Source organism: Mobula hypostoma, chromosome 12 (genome assembly GCF_963921235.1).
Source record: "Mobula hypostoma chromosome 12, sMobHyp1.1, whole genome shotgun sequence".
Classification (NCBI taxonomy): Eukaryota; Metazoa; Chordata; class Chondrichthyes; order Myliobatiformes; family Myliobatidae; genus Mobula; species Mobula hypostoma.
In genome coordinates, this window is record NC_086108.1 from 68,194,165 (window position 1) to 68,219,799 (window position 25,635).

At 39.4% G+C, this 25,635-nt stretch overlaps 1 long non-coding RNA gene across 1 annotated transcript in view; it reads left to right on the forward strand.

Annotated features, from left to right (window-relative positions):
• Positions 1-246: 246 nt before the first annotated feature.
• The window catches only part of LOC134355193 (uncharacterized), a 55,147-nt gene continuing 29,758 nt past the window's right edge, over positions 247-25,635 (forward strand). The window contains exons 1-2 of the long non-coding RNA XR_010019975.1: positions 247-325; positions 20,991-21,079. This is a non-coding gene — a long non-coding RNA (uncharacterized LOC134355193). The remainder of the gene's footprint in view (positions 326-20,990; positions 21,080-25,635) is intronic.

Sequence of the window (25,635 nt, forward strand, 5' to 3'; positions counted from 1 at the left end):
ACCGTGCACTTCAACTTATGCACATTAGAGTGTTTCATTTAAAATGAGCCCTTTTCTTTTTTTTTTGCTTATTCTTTACTAACCCTTTTAGTCAAATTAAGAATTATAAAGCTAAATCTTTTAATTGTATGTGGTGTACTGTCCGTTATTTTGTGGTACCTACCTGTAACAGGGTAACAAATCACACAGTTTCCACACAAACAGTGTGATTGGGGGGCTTGCCCTTCAATCTCCACGTTTGGCGGGGCCGGAAGGTGTCTTCCCTAGACTTACGCAGCCGACGGAACCGGAGTGTTACACCGATGTTACATCTACCGCAGCAATGGTATCATATTAAATCTGTTCTACTGTTGTAATGCAAGAAATATTTAAGGTTTAACTTAAAGGGAGCCAACAATCTCAAAGTGTTTTAAAATCTACCATTTTTTTTGTGTTCCGATACTCTTGTATAAAATAGTTTGCACATTTTTAATATGCTTACCCCACTTAGACCAAGCAAATCACTTTTGAAGTAATCCATTTTTCTCCTTCCTAGGTTATCTAGATAACGTTGCAACTGAGGGTAGGTAGAAAGGAAGCAGTAAGCAAATCGGTACACCCCGTTATCCCAGCAAAACGGCAAATAACATAACATAGTTTTTCCGCTGATCCAGGCAGAGGTAGTAATAGACATTTTTTGAAGGAAGTCTTTGCCTGGAAATGATAATAGAACAAAAGAATTAGATAAATTTATCACTCAGTTGTTCCTTTAATTTACAATTGAACAAAAGCCTACAATACAGTTTTAAGGTCATCTGCTTCTGTTTTGTACTTTGTATTTAAGAGGTACTGTTGCAGACAGATGAAAATATAAGAGTTGGAGTAAGCAAACTTTTATAACTCATTATCCTGAACACAACAGCAGTTAAATTGCATGATACTGTATATTCTAATGATCAGTACAGCAGCAACTTTCAATGATGGCACAATAATGAATACAGCATTTTAATACAGTAAAAATATCACATGACATTACAGAGATGTAATGAAAAGAAGGATATTGAGTAAAGCAGGACATACAAAACTAGAAAAAAAATTTGTATTTTAAAGGTCAAAGCAAAAAAGAAATTTGAAAACTCGGGAAGAGTTTAAGAACAGAATTCTAAAGAAGAAGAAAAAGGATATCTTTATTGTGGAGCAATGAAACACAGTTTAGCAGCTCAACGTTTTGCAGCACGACAAGAATATATACATAAAATAAACTCTAAAACCTCAGGAGTGCCGTCCAAAATTAATAATATATGGATGGGGGGGTAGGACTATTGCACACCTGCCATTCCTGGAAGTGTGATGCATTTAGCTGCCGCCGTCTTAGGAGGGAGGCAGGAGAAGGGAAGGGGGTGTTATACATTTCACTGCTTGTGGGTAGAAGCTGTTAAGGAGTCTCTTTGTTTTCGTCCTTAATGCTCTGTATCTCTTCCCAGAAGGTAGAGGGGAAAACAGGTGATGTCCAGGATGAGTGGGATCCTTTGAAATACAAGTAGCCTTCTTTTGAAGTCTGCCAGTATAAATGTCTCTGAGGGAGGGTAATGTTGTGCCAATAACCCACTCTGCTACCCTCACCACCCTCTGCAAGTCCTTACTGTTCTGTGCAGCTGGCAAACCACACTGCACAGCAATACGTCAGGAGGCTCTCTATAGTTGTCCGATAGAAGTTGATCAGCAGGTGATAAGGGAGGAGAGCGTGCTTTAGCTTCCTTAGGAAGTAGCACCTCTGTTGAGCCTTCCCCACCTGATAAGAGATATGGACAGTCCAGGTGAGGTCAGCCGAGATGTGGACGCCGAGGAACTTGAAACTCTCTTCTCTCTCCACCTCTTTCCCGTATATGTGCAGAGCAGAGTGCTCGACGCACTTTGATTTCCTGAAGTCTACTATCAGCTCCTTGGGGTGGCTGGTGGCACGATCGTCAACATTAGGAAAAAAGAGTGGGATCAAAACGAGACAGAATGAAAAGGAGAAGTGTAGTTAAAAGGAGGAGTTAGACCTGATGAAGGGTCTCGGCCTGAACCGTCGACTGTACCTCTTCCTATCGATGCTGCCTGGCCTGCTGCGTTCACCAGCAACTTTGATGTGCGTTGCTTGAATTTCCAGCATCTTCAGAATTCCTCGTGTTTGCGAGGAGAAGTGTACTGTAGGGTTAGCATTTTGTCATATGGAAATAAAGAGGGTCAAGTCCATGAAGGTAATTGAAGAAAAGATTGAGAATTTTAAATGTGAGTTATGAAGAAGTAGGTAAGCCAACACCACAAACCACTGGGCAGCAGATCTTTATATGAACTAAAGTGTAAAGTAGAGGTTGAACAGACTGCCAATCTAAATACAAAAAATACACTCTGCAGTTAATAAGGAAATTAATGAAGTTTTCAGTAGCAATGAGCTGAGGCGGGATAGGGATGGATAATATTACAGATTTGGCCAATGGTGGTCTTTGTGATGAAGATTATATAAAATTAGCTCTGCTGGAGATCATGTGAGAAGATTAGGCTGTGAATCGTTTTATTTAAAATGAGACAAGTAAGGCATAAAACACAACTGATTCTGCAGATGCTGAAATTCCAGAGTAACACGCAGGACTCTGATGAAGGGTCCTGGAACATCAACTCTTTATTCCTTTCCATAGATGCTGCCTGACATGCTGAGTTCCTCCAGCATTTTGTGTGAGACAAGTAAAGGTGAGGGATTGAAGGATAGTATCAGGGTGAATGTATAGAGTTTGTGTTGGGTCACATGATACTGAACAGGTATCAGGAAATTGGAAACGCATGGCAAAAGTGATGGGTTAGATAATCAGAGTCTGTTTCCAAGGGCAGAAATGTCAAATACTAGAGGGTATAGTTCTCAGACGAGAGAGGGTAAGTTTAAGTAAGATATGATGCAAGTTTTTTTTTAACAAGGAGTTTGAAAAGTGATTGGATGGGCCTGCCAGGCTGGTGCTAGAAGCAGTCATGATATCGGTGTTTAAGAAGGGATGAAGGGAGTGGAGGAATATGGATCGTGTGCAGGTAAATGGGATTTGTTTCATTTGGTATCATGGTCGGCACAGATATCGTGAGCCAAAGGACCTCTTCCTGTGCTGTATCACTCCATGGTCTAAGCCCACCATTTTATTAAAAAACGTGTTAAGTTTCCTTTGAGTCAGAGAAGCTTATTTCTTCCCTTTGCAACCACCCAGGAGACCTAGAGCCACAACTGGCAATTAGGCTTTCAGGGTGTGATACCTGTTTCTGGAGAACTGGGTATGAAGGAGCAAATGTTGCTTAAATCTGGAGGATAAATTTCCACTGGTTCTTGGATTCCTTGACTGAGACTGAGGATGGAGAATAAAGTTTATTTTGGTATCTCATTGTTCTCTTCAGCAAAGTGTATTGCGAATCTACTTTTTATTATGGTAATTTCAATTGTGCTATTGTAACTAACAGTTTCTAATTTCTACAACAGCACAAATGTATTTATTAGCCAAATATATTTTCTATGTGCCTGACAAGTGCAATTTATATATCACAATAAAATAAGATTTGGATCCTAACAAGCAAAGTAATACAGTTCTTAAAAATCCCAGTTGTCTAGGTATCCATATAGTTGATTTCTAGACTAACCTTTTTTGTCATTTATATTCCATTGTTAGCATTTTTAATCTAAAGAATGCAATTGCTATTATTAATTTGATATTATTACAAAAATTAAAATTAAACCCACCTACTTTGGACATTATAACTAGGAAGCATTGCCTATTTTACCTCCTGTTTATGTATGAGATAAGTATTCCTACCTACAGGCAGTTGAACAAGAATATTAATGAAGTACATTGCTGGATAATAAAAATGTCAGAATACAGACCGAACACGTTCCATAAAAATGAAATATCTCCCATATCTATAATGTTGTTCCAGCTTCAAGCATGTAGGTCATCATGTGAAAGCTCACTGTTACAGATAGGAACGGGGATATTTTCAACAGAATTAAATTAAAGCTTCTGTTTGATATACTTTTCTAATGATGATCCAATGAATTCAAACTCCATTTCATGGTTATTTGCTGTTATTGCCAGACATTTTAAACAGCCATGATAGTTTTTTAACTGATATTTGAAGATCTAGCAGTCTTGGCTTCAATACTACGAGTCAAGGTACATTCATTATGCTAAAATACTGCATATATTATTGTTGGCTTTAATGGCATAAACTTGGACATCAACATTTGTCCTCCCAGATAGAACGCATGCTCATCCAATTCAAGCAATTATGTCTGGCCCAACCTGGTCACTCTAAACTTTCAAGCATTAATCACCATGGCTTCACATAACTGCGACGTAACTTATACACCTTTGTATTCCAGTTCTCAAGATAAAAGGCTACATGCACTACCTTTCTAATTACTTTCCTTTAATTATCTTAACGATCAATGTAACAGACCTATATATCTCTCTAGACCACTGCTATCATTTAGAAAGTATACAGTTCCAAACATTAAATTACAAACAAAAACAGATAAGGGAAAACAGTGGTAATTGGATTTCAATGTTGGCAATTGTAAGAATCCCTACTGATGACCGAAAGAGAATGTGTATAGAAATGTTGAATTTGCTTCCAAGTTACAAACATAACCACTGACAGTTATTAACAAAATCCAGCCACTGTCTTTTTAACGACGCATGGAAAATGAATTGTTTTTACCATATTGGACAAGAAATGCATGAGATAAATTATCTGAAACGTCTACTCTGTGGTACCTTTAAGTTATCCTGTTGAACAGAAGCTAGCTATGGTTATGTTCTCTACCATGGTCAGAGCAGTGAACTTGGCTGCAAGACCACTTAAGTTTTTTTTCCAAATCTTCATGAATAAATGAAGTGAAGTCTTTCAAGATAAAGCACATATAGTAACATTTGAAAATGTCCTTATAAGGTTGATAAAAACTGTAGTAAATGTAGTAATTAGATGAATGGCCTGTCTTTTGGTGCTGGTGTATGGACCCTATAAAGATGAAGCCTCAGCTGCTATACTTAGAATCATTGTCATAGAGCACTATAGCAAAGAAACAGGCCTTTTTTTATTAATTTTTTTAATGTTTCTACATTGGAACAAAAAAAACCACCAACAAAAAGGAAATTTATACAGTGCAAAACCAACGTGTCTGATGTACAATTCATAACAGTAAAGAAAAAGCACCCAAAATAAAATCATATAAAGTTAGTTTCCACCCCACCCTCCCACTACGCACTCCAAGCCAACCATTACGATATTAAAAAAAAGTTAATCAGAGATTTTGTCACCACAGAGCTGTGAATATAAAAAAAGTTTATTGCCTACTACCTAAACTATAATATATTTCACATCATAAAAAAAACCATAAAAGTTAACCAGAAAAGAAAGCTGGATGTAAGGGACTAAATCACTGAAAGAAAAAGGAAGATAAAGCTTTAACCTAAAGGGGAGTTATGAAAATAATCAAGAAAAGGTCCCCACACCTTGCGGAACTTTATATCCAAATTAAGAAGTGAATAAAGAATCTTTTCAAGATCTAAGCAGGACATTATGTCTCTAAGCCATTGAGCATGAGTGGGTGGGGCTAAGAAGAACTAAACGTCTAGCCAATAGAGAGGCAAAAGACAACATTTGCCATTTAGTCAGACTCAAACGCGTGTCAACTTCACCCAAAATGCCAAAAAGAGCAATCAAAGGGTTAGGTTCTAAGTGGCAATTAAGGATATGGGATAAAGTTAAAAAGACATCTCTCCGAAATACATGTGGATAAGAGAAACCTTGCCCACTATACACTTGTCACAAAAGGGACTAATATCAGAATAGAACTGTGATAATTTGGCTTTAGACATATGAGCCCTAGGTACAACCTTGAACTGCAAAAGGCAGTGGCGAGCATATAAAGACTTTGAGTTAACTGACTTAAGAACTGAATCCCAATCCTTGTCAGACAGAGAAATATTTAAATCATGCTCCCAGGCAGTTCTAATTTTATCAAAGGGGGCATGCCTCAAGGTTGCTAACTTATCACAAATGGTAGATATTAAACTTTTACCCAATGGGTTTATACAAAGAAACAAGTCCACAATATTTTTTCCAGGCATCTCAGGAAAATTTGGTATTAAAGGGTTAATAAAATGTCTAATTTGAAGATATCTAAAGAAATGAGTATTAGGTAGGTTAAACTTTGCAGGCAGTTGTTCAAAAGTTGCAAAACAATTGTCTATGAAAAGATCTTCAAAACGCCTGATGCCCTTTCTGTACCAAGCATGAAATGTTAAGTCTTGCATAGAAGGTCGGAAAAGATGATTATGAAAGATAGGACTAGAGATGGAGAAACCATAAAGACCCTAATGTTTTCTGAACTGAGCCCATATTCTCAGAGTATGTCTAATGAGAGGATTAACAATTAGTTTAGGCAAATGACAAGGAAGTGCGGAAATGGAGACATCCTTAAGGGAGTTCAACTCCAATGCCACCCAGTTTGGGCAGTCAGACTGATCATGAAAGAAAGACCAAAAAGTAAGGCAACAAATTACTGGGCAACAAATATTGGTTGCCCAGTAATAAAAACAAAAATTTGGCAAGGCCATACCACCTTCCCTTTTAGGTTTTTGAAGGTGAACTTTATTAAGTCTGGGACGTTTGCCCTTCCATAGATGGGACGAAATAATAGAATCTAACAAATCAAAAAAAGCTTTAGAAATAAAAATTGGTAAAGATTGGAATAAGCATAAAAATTTAGGAAGGATATACATTTTAACAACATTAATTCGACCTCCCAGAGACATGGACAGAGGTAACCAGTGTGCCAAACCCTGTTTTGTATGATTTAAAAGATTAGTAAAATTTTCTCGAAAAAGATGCTTTAAGTTCCTTGTTTCAGTAATACCGAGGTAAGTGAATTGATTAAGTACTACTTTAAAAGGGAGGTTATGAAATTCTAATATTTGTGCTTCTCTGTTATTGGGAAGAGTTCGCTCTTGTGTAAATTAAGTTTGTATCCGGCAAGCTGGCTAAATTTATTAAGCAGTGCCAACATTGGGAGTAAGGAGATAGTCGGATTTGATATAAAAAGTAAAAGATTATCGACATAAAGAGAAACTTTATGCTCAACACCCCCCCCCTTCCAAATCCCCATCAGATCAGCGCAGCTATGAAATGCAATCGCCAATGGCTGTATGGCCAGATCGAAAAGTAAGGGGCTTAAAGGGCCCCCTTGCCAGGTGCCAAATTTAAGGTTAAAAGGTCGGGATTGCTGACAGTTGGTCAAAACAGAGGCAGTGGGACATGAACATAGCAATTTAATCCATGTAATAAAACTTTGTCCAAAGTCAAATTTTTCTAAAACTGCAAAAAGATAATTCCACTCCACACGATCAAACGCTTTTTCCGCGTCAAGAGAGATGACACATTCAGGAGTCCCAATTGAAGGTGAATACAAGATATTAAATAGATGCTGTATATTAAAAAAAGGGGAGATGATTTTTAATAAAACCAGTTTGATCTTCAGAAATAATTGAGGGTACAATGTTCTCTAATCTACGAGACAAAATTTTAGCCAAAACTTTAACATCAACTTTTAACAAAGAAATTGTCCTATACGAGGAACACTCTGTTGGGTCTTGGCCTTTTTTCGCTAAAAGAATGATACTTGCCTCATTAAATGACCATGCTGGCAATTGACCATGTTTAAATGAATCGGATAAAACTAAGGTTAATTGAGGCAAAAGCAGTGAGGAAAATGATTTATAGACTTCTGCAGAGAACCCATCAGGTCCAGGAGATTTAACAGACTGCAGTGCAGAAGTGGCTAAATATATTTCCTCCAATGATAATGGCTCATTGAGTTTTGCTTTGAGATCAGGAGAAAGCGAAGGAATATTTAAACTATTTAAGAAATACTCACCAGAAATGCTATCATTTAAAGATTCAGAGGAATATAGTCGAGAATAATAATTCTTGGATGTATCATTAATTTCAGAATGATTCAAAGTAATGTTCCCATTTCCCATTCGAATTTTAGTAATTTGTTGTTTAGCTTTAGAGCGTCTTAGTTGATTGACTAAAAATTTACCAGATTTATCACCATGAATATAAAACCCGCTCTTACTTTCGAGAAGTTGGCATTCAATTGGATGAGTGCAAATAAGGTCAAACTTAGTTTGAAGTTCCACTCGCTTCTTGTACAGTTCCGGATTTTTGGTCTGAGCATATAGTTGGTCGGTTGCTTTTATTTGACTGACCAGATCTAATTGCACTGTATAGGTCTTTCTTTTTAAATTCACAGTATATGAAATTATTTGACCCCTTAGATACGCTTTCATGGCATCCCAGACAACCTGAGTTAAGGTTTCAGATGACATGTTAATATCTAAAAAAAGTTATTTGGTCCTTCGTAAATTTTATAAAATCATTATCTGACAACAGGGTCAGATTAAAATGCCAGTGTTTATACATTTGAGGGAGACAAGGAAAAAATATGGACAGGGTAACTGGGGCATGATCTGAAATCAATATACTCTGATAATCACAAGTGCAGACAGATGGAATCAGCAGATTATCGATTAAAAAATAATCGATTCTAGTAAAAGTATGATGGATATGAAAAAAAATCTCTCTCACTTGGATGAAGAAAACGCCAAACATCAGAGATACCATAATTAGAAAGGAAAGACTGAATAGGCCTTTTGGCCCATCAAGTCCATGCTGATTATTAATCTGCCCAGAACCAATGCACCTGCAACATAGCCCTCCATACCCCTCCCATCAATATACTTAGCCAAACTTCTCTTAAGTTTCGAAATGGAACCCACATCCACCACTTACTCTGACAGCTTGTCCCACACTCTCACCACTCTCTGAGTGAAGAAGTTCCCCCTCATGTTCCCCTTAAATATTTTAATAGTCATCCTTAACCCATGACTTATAGTTCTAGTTTCACCCTATGCCAGTGGAAAAAGCCTGCTTGCACTTACCCAATCTACACCACACCTAATGTACAGCTCTATCAAATCTCTACTCATTCACCTGTGCTCTAGGAAATAAAGTCCTAGCCTGTTCAACATTTCCCTAGAAGAAAGTCATAGCCTGTTCAATATTTCCCTAGAAGTTAGGTCCTCAGGTCCCAACTTGTAAAGTCTCTTTCAATCTTATTGATAACTTCTCTGTACGTAGGTGACCCAGAACTGGACAGAATACTCCAAATTAAACCTTATGCAAAAACCGCAAACATCTTACACAAACTTCCACATAACATCCCAGTTCCTGTACTCAATACTTCTATACAATAGAAAGTTCTAAAATAGAAAATAGACGCCAATTTGGAAAGCTATTAACTAATTATGGTTATTTTTAATCGCATAATTTTTCAAGGCAATTGGATATTCAGATAAAAGCTTCCAAAGCATGAGGGGTGGCAGTTTCACAGTCAGAATCAGGTTAATTATTACTGACAGATGTCGTAAAATGTGTTGTTTTGCAGCAGCAGTCCCCCTTAAATGTGTGTCTTGAGGAGTGGTTCCTTCAATTGTGAATTGGCTTCCCATCTGATCCTAAAATGGAGCATTAAAACAGATGAGCATTTTGGTCCAGGGTTGTATTTAGAAGTTCACAAAGGATTGTGATCTTCAATTGTAAGATTAATGCAATGGTACAGGTGAACTTCATCAAATGCTGCCATGTCTGGAAAGCTGTAATACACTAATGTAAACTCCAGTGGAATATCAGGCTGGAACTCAGCACTATGGCTATAAGGCCATAAGATCATAAGACAGAGGAGCAGAATCAGGCCATCTGGCCCATCAAGTCTGCAGCACCATTCCATCATGGTTGATTTATTATCCCTCTCAACCACATTCTCCTGCCTTCTCCCCATAAACTTTGACACCCTACAAGAACCTATCAACCTCTACTTTAAATATAACAAATCACTCAGCCTCCATAGCCATCTATGCCAATGAGTTTCACAGATCCACCACCCTCTGGCTAAAGAAATTCTTTTCATCTCCATTCTAACTAAATATCCTTCTATTCTGAGATATGCCCTCTGGTCCTAGACTCACCCATTGCAGGAAACATCCTGTCCACGTCCAGACTGTCTAAGCCTTTCAATATTCAATAGGTTTTAGTGAGATTCCCCCTCGTTCTTCCACAGTCCAGCAAGTATAGGCCCAGAGCCACCAAACACTTCTCCTACTTTAACCCTTTCATTCCTTGGATCACTCTCATAAACCCTCTCCTAGGCCAGCAGATCCTTTCTCAGATAAGGGGCCCAAAACTGCTCATCATATTCCAAGTGCAGTCTGACCAATGCCTTTTACAGCATTGGCATTACATCCTTGCTTTTATATTCTAATCTTCTTGAAATGAATGTTAACATCGTGTTTGCTTTCCTTACTACCAACTCAACCTGCAAGTAGTTAATTTTTAGGGAGTCCTGCATGAGAACTCCAAGTCCTATTGTACCCCTGATTTTTGAATTTGATCCCCATTTAGAAAAAATTCTATGCTTTCATTCATTCTGCCAAAAAGAACGACCATACACTTCCCTACACTGTATTCCATATGCTTCTTTGCCCATTCTCCTAATCTGTCTAAATTCTTCTGCAGACTTCCTGTTTCCCCCACCTCACATCTATCTTTATCCTCTACAAACTTGGATACAAACCCATCAATTCCTTCATCAAGATCATTGAGATTCTGACCTCTGTTGAACACCACTATCTGCAAATGATCCCTTTATTGCCACTCTTTGCCACTTGTCAGTCAACCAATCTTCTATCCATTTCAGCATCTTTCCTGTAATAGCATGTGTCCTTCTCTTGCTTAGCAGCCTCATGTGTGGGCACCTTATCAAAGGCTTTCTGTAAATTCAAGTAAACAACATCCACTGACTCTCCTTTGTCTATTCTGCCTGTTATTTCCTCAAAGAATTCCAAATGATTTGTTAGGCAAGATTTCCTCTGAAGGAAACCATACTGATTTCGCTCTATTTTATCATATGCCTCCAGGTACATTGAAACCTTATCCTTCTCAATGGACTCAAACGTCTTCCCAATCACTGAAGTCAAGCTACCTCGCCTATAATTTCCTCTCTTTTGCCTCCATCCTTTCTTAAAGAGTGGAGTGACATTTCCAATTTTTCAGTCCTCCTGAACCATTCTAGAAGCTAGTGATTCTTGAAAAATCATGACTAAGGCCTTCACAATCTCTTCAGCTACCTCTTTCAGAACCCTAGATGTAGTCCATCTGATCCAGGTGACTTATCTACCTTCAGACCTTTCAGTTTCCCAAGCACCATCTCCTTAGTAATCACAACTACATTCACTTCTGTCTCCTGACACTCTTGAATTTCACAGTGTGTCTTCCACAGTGAAAACTGATAGAAAATAACTGTTTAGTTTGCCCTGTCATTTCTTTTCCCCATTACCACCTATCCAGCATCATTTTCCAATGGTTCTTTATCTACTCTTGCTTCTTTATATATCCGGGAAAAAAACTCTTGGTAACCTCTTTTATATTTCTGGCTAGCTTACCTTCATATTTCATCTTTTCTCTCCTTATTGTTTTTTATTCGCCTTCTGTCGGCTTTTAAATACTCCCAGTTCTCTAGCTTCCTGCTAATTTTTGCTTTATTAGAAGTACATGCCCTCTCTTTTGTTTATGTGCTGTCTTTAACATCCCTTGCAATAGAACACTCTGATGGCAGAAATATATTGGCCTGATTTGAAGTGCAGTTTTTCTGGGGCGGCTTCTAAGCTTTTAGTATACAAACAGCAACTCAGTAAAGGAGGCTGCTAAGGTTCTTGTGGAGCTAAACAAGGTTTCGCTCCCAGATGAGCTCAATGCCTTTTATGCTGGCTTTGACCTTCAAAACATGGAGGCACCTTCATGAACTACCACAACCCCTGATAATCCTGTGATTTCAGCTTCTGAGGCCAACTTGAGAGCTCCTTTCATGAGGGTGAGCTTACTTCTTTTCACCTGCCTATCACCTTCCCCTGGGAACCTTCCTCCTTCCCTTTCTCCTATGGTCCACTATTCTCTCCTGTCAGATTCCTTCCTCTCTAGCCTTTTTCCTTTCCTAGCCACCTAGCTTCACCTATCCGCCTTCTGGCTGTTCGACTTCCCCTCCCTCCACCTGTTTAATCTGTTGTCTTCCTCCTCCCTTTCCAGTCCTGAAGAAGGATCTTGGCCTGAAACATTGACTATTTATTCATTTCCTGACCTGCTGAGATCCACCAGAATTTTGTGTGTGTTGCTTTGGATTTCCAACACCTGCAGAATTTCTCGTGTGAATGCATCATTTATTATGTGTTCATGTGTTCATCTTGGCAGTCAAAGTGAAGGATAATCCAAAGAGCTTTTACAGGTATATTAAGAGCAAAAGGATTGTAAGGGATAAAATTGGTCCTCTTGAAGATCAGAGTGGTCGGCTATGTGCAGAACCAAAGGAAATGGGGGAGATCTTAAATAGGCTTTTTGAGTCTCTATTTACTAAGGAAACTGGCATGAAGTCTATGGAATTGAGGGAATCAAGCAGTGAGATCATGGAAACTGTACAGATTGAAAAGGAGGAGGTGCTTGCTGTCTTGAGGAAAATTAAAGTGGATAAATCCCCGGGACCTGACAGAGTGTTCCCTCGGACCTTGAAGGAGACTAGTGTTGATATTGCGGGGGCCCTGGCAGAAATATTTAAATGTCGCTGTCTACAGGTGAGGTGCCAAAGGATTGGAGAGTGGCTCATGTTGTTCTGTTGTTTAAAAAAGGATTGAAAAATAATCCGGGAAATTATAGGCCGGTGAGTTTAACGTCGGTAGTAGGTAAGTTATTGGAGGGAGTACTAAGAGACAGAATCTACAAGCATTTGGATAGACAGGGACTTAATAGGGAGAGTCAACATGGCTTTGTGCGTGGTAGGTCATGTTTGACCAATCTATTGGATTTTTTCGAGGAGGTTACCAGGAAAGTAGATGAAGGGAAGGCAGTGGATATTGTCTACATGGATTTCAGTAAGGCCTTTGACAAGGTCCCGCATGGGAGGTTAGTTAGGAAAATACAGTCGCTAGGTATACATGGAGAGGTGGTAAATTGGATTAGACATTGGCTCAATGGAAGAAGCCAAAGAGTGGTGGTAGAGAATTGCTTCTCTGAGTGGAGGCCTGTGACTAGTGGTGTGCCACAGGGATCAGTGCTGGGTCCATTGTTATTTGTCATCTATATCAATGATCTGGATGATAATGTGGTAAATTGGATCGGCAAATTTGCTGGTGATACAAAGATTGGAGGTGTAGTAGACAGTGAGGAAAGTTTTCAGAGCCTGCAGAGGGACTTGGACCAGCTGGAAAAATGGGCTGGAAAATGGCAGATGGAGTTTTATACAGACAAGTGTGAGGTATTGCATGTTGGAAGGACAAACCAAGGTAGAACCTACAGGGTTAATGGTAAGGCACTGAGGAGTGCAGTGGAACAGAGGGATCTGGGAATACAGATACAAAATTCCCTAAAAGTGGCGTCACAAGTAGATAGGGTCGTAAAGAGAGCTTTTGGTACATTGGCCTTTATTAATCAAAGTATTAAGTATAAGAGCTGGAATGTTATGATGAGGTTGTATAAGGTATTGGTGAGGCCGAATCTGGAGTATTGTGTTCAGTTTTGGTCACCAAATTACAGGAAGGATATAAATAAGGTTGAAAGAGTGCAGAGAAGGTTTACAAGGATGTTGCCAGGACTTGAAAAACTCAGTTACAGAGGAAGGTTGAATAGGTTAGGACTTTATTCCCTGGAGCGTAGAAGAATGAGGGGAGATTTGATAGAGGTATATAAAATTATGATGGGTATAGATAGAGTGAATGCAAGCAGGCTTTTTCCACTGAGGCAAGGGGAGAAAAAAACCAGAGGACATGGGTTAAGGGTGAGGGGGGAGAAGTTTAAAGGGAACATTAGGGGGGGCTTCTTCACACAGAGAGTGGTGGGAGTATGGAATGTGCTGCCAGATGAGGTGGTAAATGCAGGTTCTTTTTTAACATTTAAGAATAAATTGGACAGATACATGGATGGGAGGTGTATGGAGGGATATGGTCTGTGTGCAGGTCAGTGGGACTAGGCAGAAAATGGTTCAGCACAGCCAAGAAGGGCCAAAAGACCTGTTTCTGTGCTGTAGTTTCTATGGTTTCTATAAAATCCATGAACAATCAGTGAAGAATGACGCAAAATGCTCATTTAGTTTATCTGCCATCTCCTTGGCCGTTATTATTTCTCCGGCCTCATTTTCTAGCGGCTCTACATCCACTCTCTTCTCTCTTTTAATTTTTATATATTTGAAAAAGTTTTTCTATTCACTTTGGTTTTGTTTGCTAGCCTGCTTTCATATTTCATCTTTTCCCTCTAATGATTCCTTTAGTTGCTTTCTGTGGGTTTTTTAAAGCTTCCCAATCCTCTGTCTCCCACTCATTTTTGCTTTGTGTATGCCCTCTCTTTTGTTTTTACACTAGCTTTGGCTTCCTTTGTCAGCCGCGGTTTGTAATATTTTGCCATTTAAGTATTTCTTTGTTTTTGCAATACATCTATCCTGCTCCTTCCTCATTTTTCCCAGAAACTCATGCCATTGCTACTCTGCTGTCATCCCTCCAGCATTTCATTCCAATTTACTTTGCTCAGCTTTTCTCACATACTATTCCTTTCCACCACTGAAATACTGCTACATCAGACCTTACTTTCTCTCTATCGAATTTCAAGTTGAACTCAACCATATTGTGATCACGGTTTCCTAAGAGTTCCTTTACCTTAAGCTCCCTAATTGCCTCCGGTTCATTGCATAACATCCAATCCAGTATAGCTGATCTCCTAGTAGGCTCAATGACAAATTCCTCTAAAAAGCCATCTCATAGGCATTCAACAAACTCACTCTCTTGAGATCCATTACCAACCTGATTTTCCCACTCTACCTGCATGTTAAAATCTCCCATGACTATCATAACATTACCCCATTGACACGCCTTTTCTATTTCCCTTTGTACTCTGTAGTCCACATCCCAGCTACTGTTTGGAAGCCTGTATATAAATGCCATCAGGGTCCTTGTAGTTTCTTATCTCAACTGACAACCTGCCCACTCTGCCTACCTTCCTACCCTTTTGATACAATGTGTAACCTTGGACATTCAGCTCCTAACTACAACCATCCTTCAGCCACGATTCAGTGATGACCACAACATCATTCCCAACAATCTGTAAAAGTACAAGATCGTCCACCTTATTTCTTATATTCCGTTCTTTGAGGTATATCACTTTGAGTACTGTATTTGCTACCCTTTTTGGTTCTGCATCACTAATTCACTGATGCTCACCCTACTGGCTGCAATTTTGTCCTATCATCTGCCTGCCCTTCCTGATATTCCGACTGCATGCTATCTTTGCTTTTTTTTACCATCCATTCTATCCTGACTGTCTTCACTCCAGTTCCCATCACAATGCCAAATTAGTTTAAACCCTCCCCAACAACCCTAAGAAACCTCCCCCACAAGAATATTGGTCCCCCTCAGGTTCAGGTGCAACCCATTCCTTTTGTACAAGCTGTACCTCCCCCAGAAGAGATCACAATGACTCAAGTACCTGAAGTCCTACCCCCTGCACCAGCTTCTCAGCCATGCACTTATCTGCCAAATCATCCTGTTTCTACCCTCACTGGCACGTGGCACAGGTAGTAATCCAGAAATTACTACCCTGGTGTCTTGCTTCTCAGATTTCTGCCTAGCTCTCTAAATTCTCTCTTCAGGAGTTCTTTGCTTTTCCTTCCTATGTCATTGGTACCAATATTTACCAAGACATCTGGCTGCTCTCCTTCCCCCTCCAAAATGCTGTGGACATTATTCAAGACGTCCCTGACTCTGGGAGGCAACATTCCATCCAGGTGTCCTGTTCATGTTCACAGAATCTCCTGTCTGTTCCTTTGACTATTGAGTCCCTGTCACTCCTGCTCCCCCTTTCCCTTCTGCACCATGGACCCATGCTCAATTCCAGTCACCTGGTCTCTGTGGCATTCCCCTGGGAAGTCATCCTCCACAAGAGTATCCAAAACTGTATACTTATGATATGCGTTACGTGTGCTGTGCACTATGTGCAATTGTCCGCACTACGTTTTGCACCTTGGCCCCAGAGGAACACTGCTTCGTTTGGCTGTATTCATGTGAATGGTTGAATGACAATTAAGTTTCAACTTAATAATACAGTAATCATGAGGGTCTTTAATCTGCATATAGACAGGCAATAAAAGAGTGAAGGGGAAATTCATGCAATGTTTCAAAGCAGTTTCAAGATCAGTATGCTGAAGAACAAAAGAGGCAATGAGCTATTTTAGATCCAGAGTCATGCACGATGAAGGAATTATTAATAATTTTCTAGTTAAGGGGCCTTTAGCAAAGAATGAGTATAACATGAGAGAATTCCATACAAACACTGTACGTGATTTATTTAAATCTGAAACAAAGGGATTAAATCTAAAGAAAGCAAACCACTATGGTATAAGGCATGAAGTACTTAAAGGTACTATTTATTCATTTAATAAAGGGGAAGTATAATTTTAAAAAAATGACTCCAACTTCCTGGACCAAGCGTTTAAAAAATAATATATAATTTACAAATACAAAAACCTGACAAGACTATGGTCCATTCGTGAAGGAAACATGAAGAATTATGTTCTTTGTCTCAGGAAGTATGAAGATTAAGTTGATACTGAAGGAAACAATTTTTAATATTGCTTAAAAAGAGCAATCAGCTTAAGCACAAGAGATTGTAAAGATGCCTGGAAGTCCAGAGCAACACTTATCCATGCAAGTGGCAGAAGTGCTACACCTGCCCATTCACCTCCTCTCTCACCTCCATTAAGGGCCCCAGACAGTCCTTCCAGGCGAAGCAAAACTTCACCTGCCAATTTGTTCAGGGCCGTCTACTATATCCAATGCTCCCATTGAGGCCTCCTGTACATTGGTGAAACCTGACATAGATTGGGGGATCGCTCTGAGCACCTTCACAACATCCTCAAAAGGCAGGATTTCCCAGTGGCCAACCATTTTAACTCCATTCCCCATTCTCACTCTGGCATGTTGGTCCATGGCCGTCTCTTCTGTCACAATGAGGCCATATTCAGGAAGGAGAAGCAACACCTCATATTCTGTAAAGGTAGCCTCCAACCTCATTGCATGAACACTGATTTCTCCATCTTCTGGTAATTTCCCCCCTCCCCATTCCCTCTTTTTCAATTCTCCACTCTTACCTCCTCGCATCCCTGCCTATCACCTCCACGTGGTGCCCTTCCTCTTTCCCTTTCTCCCATGGTCCACTCTTCTCTTCTGTTAGACTCCTTCTCCAGCCCTTTACCTTTTCTCCATATCATCTCTCAGCTTCTTACTTCATCCTCCCTCCCCGACCCAGCTGGCTTCACCTATCGCTGTGTAGTTTGGTGTCTTTCCCCCTCCCCCACCACCTTATTTTGGCATCCTCCCCCTTACAGAAATATACTAGAAACAAGATAAATTTTATCAGTTATATATAATGAGTCAAGAAAACCAAAGTACCGAGAGCAACACATGCAAAATGCTGGAGGAACTCAGCAGGCCAGGCAGCATCTATGAGAAAAAGGTACAGTCGACATTTTGGGCTGAATCTCTTCAGCAGGACTGGAGAAAAATACCTAGAAATTGAATTCAACTTGCTCTGATGTACTAAATTAGTGCTAAATTTAGCCTTCCTATCCAATTGTGAGAGTTGAAAAAATAAATTGCTAAGTTAGTAAAATTTGTCTTTCTAAAATCATAGGAGTGTTTTGCTTTTTCTCACTTTGCTTCATTACACTCATGTATTCAAACAGCAGCAATATAGACAACATATACAGCAGAATGAGGCCATCATTGAAATGAAGGAAAATGGAGGAGATTGTGAAATGCAGCCCACATCAAATGTAGCGAAAAGTTCCAGTAGTGCTCTCTCACACAGAAATAATCTGCACAAGCAGCACTGTGAACAGACAGGCATAAACAGAAAGCAAAGCATCTGTGTCTCACAGAGCAACACACTCAAAAGCATATGCTGGAGGAACTCAGCATGTCAAGCAGGAAATGAATAAACAGTCGACGTTTTGGGCGGAGACCCTTCTTCAGGACAGCATCTCACTGAGGGCATCTTAAATCACATCAAGTTGGTGACTTGGTCCACAATTTGTTCCTTGTTTTCAGAGAAAACCAGAGTTTGTAGATTGCACTTCATTAATGCCATATGTGCTTGTAATTCTGAGTATCATGTGCATTGATGGCATCACCATGTTCTTGAATGATGCTGATAAGACAACACTCCTCTAGGATAAATCACAATAATATATTACAAATTCCATACCTAGTGGGCCTTCCACCAGGATTTATTGCAATTGCTCTAAAATATGCGCAAATATATTTTATGTGCAATTTACACCTAAAAAGACAAATTCACCTAATTTCCAGATTAAGTAAGTTTATTAATTTTGTCATGTGCATATTCAAACAGTTGGATAATTAACCACTGTAAATCTGCAGTTTTTTGCAACATTACTACCATTTGGGAGTTCACAGAAGGGCCTTTTCTTGTACACCCTAATTACTGCATGTTCAGGTGTTGCATCAATTCATTTGGCCCATGAGTAATGTCAGGTCAGAGAACAAGCTTCAGGCTTCAAACTTTTAATCTGCCTCCATTATCTCTTATCAAGGTGAAACCACAGGGGAGCAGGGTTTCTGGCAGAGCTGTGATGAGTGAGGAAGCAGCTTATCTATAAAACATATTAATCAACTCCAGGCACATTTACAAAGCTAACTTCTGTCTGGACTCCCTGACGCCTAACAAATGGATTCTCTGTCTCTTGGTTCATTCAAATGCCTTTCAGGAAAAGACATCACCATAATAATTACTGACATTACTGATGCAATTGTAAATTGTTGATAGGGAGCTGTTAGAAAAGCAGAGCATTCTGGGACAGAATGCTATAGACTCCCAATATGAATGTCTAATGTGTATAGAAGGAAACCATAAGAAACCAGAATATGATAATGCTTATTCTTGAAATAACTGTTTTAGGAACATAGTGATTTTATTCCCTCCAACTGTTCCAAACTACAGATTCAGCCAAGTAACCTTAAAAAATGACCTAGTAAACCTGTGACAGACGATGAAGATGTCAACTCTTGATACCTTTCAGCAACCTGAAATCTGATATTTATTAAGATCTTTGTTGCAACATACATAACCCTTAGAAAAGTATAAAGAAAATAAATGTATTTGTTAAGTGGGATAATTGATCAACAATTTTAAGTATGAATTTGTATTAAGTAGAAAAGAGTGTATACTACATTATCCACTTACTTTTTAAAACACCAATGGTAATCAGTGTATGTTCAAAAAATCAGCCGCTATGGTTACTGTTATACAAATTTCTTGAAGTGTTAATGACATCTCATAATATTGGAGGAAATATAATTTCTATTACCATTTCTTGAAATGCTTTCAAATTCATCAGTAGAATCTCTCATGAAATAATACCAAGAGGTTAGTAAGAGGATAAAATCAGTGAAGCAAGCTAAATTAACTTACCATATTCCGTCTTCTTAGTTTCCATATTATTTATGTTAACAATTTATTGAAGGATGTCTGGAAGTATAATGAAATTGTAGCAAGTATAATCTCTCTGTGCTCAAAATTTGTAATTTTTAATATTGTTTTCTCAGTGATAAAAGTATAGTTTCAATTATCAAGCTCTGGTACTGCCTTTTTCAGTATTTTTATTGGTAAAAGCAATTATTTATATTAAGGCTCTCCATCCTTTCTAAGTTCATCTTTGTACCTTTACATGGATGATTTTAACAACCAGATGATGGCTTTCAAAACATCTTCAATTATATTAACTTGTCAGTAACTCAAAAGAGCCCAAAGCACAGAAATGGCATGAACCATCCTCTCATTCTACAGTGCCTACAAACCCTCTTGGAATTTCTCATGGTTTATTCTTTTACCACATTGAATCACGGTGGATTTCATTTGGCTTTTTTTGACACAATCAATAAAAAAAGACTCTGGCAAACTCTAATCAAGGTTTCATTTGAGTTTTTTTTCCCAACAGTGGCTTTCTCTTTTCCACTGTCCCATAAAGCTGCACCTGGTGAAGCACCAGGGCAACAATTGTATGTGCAGTCTCTCCCATTTCCGACACTGAAGCTTGTAACTCCTCCAGCATTATCATAGATCTCTTGGTGACCACCCTCACTAGTCCCCTTCTTGCACAGTCACTCAGTTTTTGAAGACAGCCTGCTCTAGGCAGATTTACAGCTGTGCCATATTCTTTCCATTTCTTGATGATTGATTTAACTGTGCTCCAAGTGATATTCAGCAACTTGGAAACTTTCTTGTATCCATCTCCTGACTTGTGCTTTTCAATAACCTTTTCACGGAAGTGCTTAGAGTGTTCTTTTGTCTTCATGATGTAGTTTTTGCCAGGATACTAACTCATCAGCAGTTGGACTTTCCAAGTACAGGTGTATTTTTACTACAATCAATTAAAAGACCTCAACTGCAGACACATCTTCAAAAACAGATCTCCATTTAACTAATGCTGTAACTTCTAAAACCAATTGTCTACACTAGTGATAATTTGGTGTGTCATTTTAAAGAGAGTGAATATTTATGTTATCAATTATTTTGTTTCATATTTGTAATTAATTTAGATCACTTTATAGAGATCTGTTTTTACTCTGACATGAAAGAGCCTTTTTCTGTTGATTAATGTCAAAAAAACCAAATTAAGTCATTGTTAATCAATGTTGTAAAATAATAAAGCATGAAGACTTCCAAGGTTGGGGAGGGTGAATATTTTTTATAGGCACTGTAACCAATGTTCATAATTTTTACACCATTGAGAGTGTTCTGACCAGCTATATCACTGTCTGGTACAGGAGTTGCAAGACGGCTGACCGTAAGTCCCTACAAAGGACTGTGAGGGCTGCTGAGAGGATCATTGGGGTCTCTCTTCCATCCATCAGAGGTAATTAACAGGAGCTCTGCATACACAGGTCACTTATCATTATCAATGATCCCTCCCATTTATCAAACAACCTCTTTAACACCCTACCATCAGGCAGGAGGCACCTTAGCATTAAGACAAAAACTGTTAGGATGGGAAACATCTTCTTCCCCTAGAGTCGTGAAACTACTGAATTCACTGCCACCATTCCAATCTCATCACATTTGAGCTATGCATACCCATGACTGTATGGCTAGGCATAGCCCAAATACCAACTATAAATTTGCTGATGATATAACCATTGTTGGTAGAATCTCAGATGGAGACGAGAGGGCGTACAGGAATGAGATATGCCAACTAGTGGAGTGGTGTCGCAGCAACAACCTGGTACTCAACAACAATAAGACGGAAGAGCTGATTGTAGACTTCAGGAAGGGTAAGACGAAGGAACAGATACCAATCCTCATAGAGGGATCAGAAGTGGAGAGAGTGAGCAGTTTCAAGTTCCTGGGTGTCAAGATCTCTAACCAGGTCCTAACATATTGATGCAGTTATAAAGAAGGCAAGATAGCGACTATACTTCATTAGAAGTTTGAAGACACTCAAAAACTTCTATGGATGTAACATGGAGAACATTCTGACAGGCTGCATCACTGTCTGGTATTGGGGGAGGGGGGATGGTGCTACTGCACATGTTTGAAAGAAGCTGCAGAGGGTTGTGAATTTAGTTAGCTCCATCTTGGGTACTAGCCTACAAAGTACCCAGGACATCTCCAAGGAACGATGTCTCAGAAAGCCAATGTATATTATTAAGGACATCCAGCACCCAGGACATGCCCTTTTCTCACTGTTACCATCAGGAAGGAAGTACAGAAGCCTGAAGGCACACACTCAGCGATTCAGGAACAACTCCTTTCCCTCTGCCAACCGATTCCTAAATGGACATTGAACCCATGAACACTGCCTCACTTTTAAAATATATGTCATTTCTGTTTTTTGCACAATTTAAATCTATTCAATACACATTTACTGTAATTAATTTATTTATTATTATTTTTTCTTATTTTTCTTCTTCTATATTATGTATTCCATTGAAGTGCTATTGCTAAGTTAAATTTCAGGACACATGCTGGTGATAATAAAACTGATTCTGATTCTGAAGAGCTTGTAGCATTATACTGTTTTTTTAACTTCTGTTGTAAATGCAACTTCTTATTTGTTAATTTATTTGTGATAATATTACTTTATGTCTTGTGTGTGTGAGAATTATATGTGTTACACACCTTGGCTCAGAGGAATGTTGTTACATTTGGCGGTATACATGTGTACTGTTGAATGACAATAAACTGATGCTAAACCTTCTGTTCAGTGGCAAGATCTCTGGCATTTTAGTTTAAAGTCACTCTTTCAAAAGTACAAGTATCCAATAATGGCAAAGTTATTCTGTACATAGAATCACAGAGAAATACAGCCAGAAGCAGTCCCTTCAACCAACCATATTTATGCTAATCATTAAACAGCTAGCTATACTAATCCATTTACCAGCACTTGGGCCATAGTTTTCTAGGTGATTCTTAAACTTTGTAGAGTCTTGGTCTTCACTCTCCCCAAAAGGTGTATTTCAGATTCCAACTCACACTCTAAGAGAAAAAAACCTCCAAAGCCCCTCACTTACTCCTCACCTTAAACTGAAGTTCTCTGGACTTAGACATCTTTGTCATGAGAAATGTTTCTTCCTTATCCCATCTACTTATAATTTTATATGTCTTTATCAGTAGACTCCTCGGCCTTTTCTGCTCCAAGGAAAACAGCCCATCCGATCCACTCCCTACTCGTAACTGAAATATTCCATCCCAGACAACATCCTGACATATCTGTACCCTTTCCAGTACAATCAGCTCCTGACAAAAATTAGCAGATTCTATTGAGCAAATAGTAAATAAGCTAGCAAACAATATCAAAGTGGATAGTAAAAGCTTTTAAAGTATGTCAAAAAATAAAAGAGAGATGAGGGTAGATATAAGACCATTAGAAAATCAGGCTGGAGAAATAATAACGGGGGACAAGGAGATGGCAAATGAACTAAATGAGCATTTTTCATCAGTCTTCACTGTGGAAGACACTAGTGGTGAGACAGAGGTCGAAGGATGTGAGGGAAGAAAAGTGAATGAAGATACTATTACAAGGGAGAAGGTGCTCAAAAAACGGAAAGACCTAAGGGTACATAAGTCACCCAAACCAGATGAACTGCACCCAAGGGTTCTGAAAGAGGTAGAAGGAGGGTTTGTGAAGCCATTAGCAATGATCTTTCAAAAATCATTGGACTCTGGCATAGTGCCAGAGGACTGGAAAATTGCAAATATCACTCCACTCTTTAACAAAGGAGAAAGGCAGCAGAAAGGAAATTATACACCAGTTAGCCTGACCTCAGTGGTTGGGAAGATGTTGAAGTCAATTAAGGATGAGGTTATGGAGTACTTGGTGACTCAGGACAATATAGGACAAAGTCAACATGGTTTCCTTAAGGGAACATCTTGCCTGACAAACCTGTTGGAATTCTCTGAGGAGATTTCAAATAGGATAGATAAAGGGGATGAAACTGATGTTGTATATTTGGGCTTTCAAAATGCTTTTGACAAGGTGTCATTCATGAGGCTGCTTACCAAGTTAAGAGCCCATGGTATTACAGGAAAGTTACTGGCATGGTTAGAGCATTGGCTGACTGGTAGGAGGCAGCAAGTGGGAATAAAAGGACCCTTTTCTAGTTGGCTGCCAGTGAGTAGTGGTGTTCCACAGGAGTCAGTGTTGGGACCACTTCTTTTCATGCTATATATCAATGATTTAGATGATCGAATAAATGACTTTATGGCCAAGTTTGCAGATGATACAAAGATTGCTGGTGAGGCAGGTAGTGGTGAGGAAATAGGTAGGCTGAAGAAGGGCTTAGACAGATTTGGAGAAACGGCAAGAAAGTGGCAAATGAAATACAATATTGGAAAATGTGTGGTCATGCTTTTTTTAGAAGAAATAAATATGCGGACTATTTTCTAAATAGAGAGGAAATCCAAAAATCAGAGATGCAAAGGGACTTGGGAGTCTTTGTCCAGAATACCCTAAAGGTTAACTTGCAGGTTAAGTCAAGGGACAGTAAAGAATGGAGTCTTTAAAAAGTAAGACTTTGTGAGTTTTGTAAGCTTTCTTCCTTAAAGGGCATTGTGTCTGAGTTAACTTTTTGTGCACCAGTGTATAAACACAGTCATAGAGTTATACAGCACAGAAACAGGACCCTCTGTCCAACACATCCACGTTAACCAAGGTACCTTTTCTGAGTTAATCCTATTTGCCTGTGTTCTTCTAAAGGCTTAATCTCCATGTAGCTGCCTAAATGTTGTAATTGTCCCCACATTGACTACTTCCTCTCGTAGTTCATTCCATATACCCACCACTCTCTTTGTGTGAAACTTGCCCCTCAAGTACTCTTTAAGTCTTTGTTTTTCACCTTAAGGCAATATCCTCGTGTTAGATTCTCCTACCCTGAGAAAACGACTGTGACCATCCACCTTATCTGTGCCCCTCCTGACTTTATATCCTTCTTTAGTAGCCTTCTACGCTCTGGGATAGAACAGTCCTGCCTATCCAATCCCTCTTTATGACTCAAGCTGTTCAGTCCCCGTGACATGGTTGTGAATCTTTTTCTGAGCACTCCCTAGCATAATGATTTCCTTCCCATAGCCAGGCAATCAGAATTGCACATAGCTTTCCAAGTGTGATCTCACCGACAATTTGTACAGCTGTAGCATTGCCCCAGCTTTTGTACTCAATAACCTAACCAATGAAGGAAAGTTTGCCAAATGCTTTCACAACACTCTGTCTACCTGTATCATCACTTTCGGGGAACTATTTCCTTGTACCCCTAAGTGTCCCTGTTCTGCAACACTCTCTAGGGCCCTGCCACGTACAGTGGGAATCTTGCCAAGGTTTCAGCTCCCAAAGTGCATCACATCACACTTGGCTGAGTTGAATCCCTCAAACTCCTTTGTCCACTTGCAATATTATATGGAATTCTACTCACTGAGCAATAGGAAGGATGCCATTAAGCTGGAAAAGGTACAGAAAACAATCACAAGGATACTGCTGGACTTGAAGCACCTTCAATAACTCCGAAAGACTGAAGTTGGGTAAAATACTGAAAGGTTTTTATTCGCTGTACAATACGACCTCCATGCTAAGTGTCTGCCCCTGGACTGAGGGGGAGGGGCACGGCGAAACACCTTTATTCCGGGCTCTGTGGGAGGAGCCACAGGGGCAGTCAGCAGAGGGGCGTGTCCAGACAGTTAACCCAGTTACAACATATATATGGTTTACCACATTCACCCCTCCTTTTGTTAAAAAGAGTCCTGCGGGGTGAAGTGAGTGACAATATTTAAAACAAGTATTTTTACAGGTCAAGTCTATCAGGCGGTTGAGTCCGTCGCTGTGACCTACGTAGCACCGGTGGTGATTGCATCGGTGACGGCGGTTGTGCTGGCTCCGGCCTGACTTGAGGTGCCGGCACGTTAGGTGTTGGTAATCCCGCG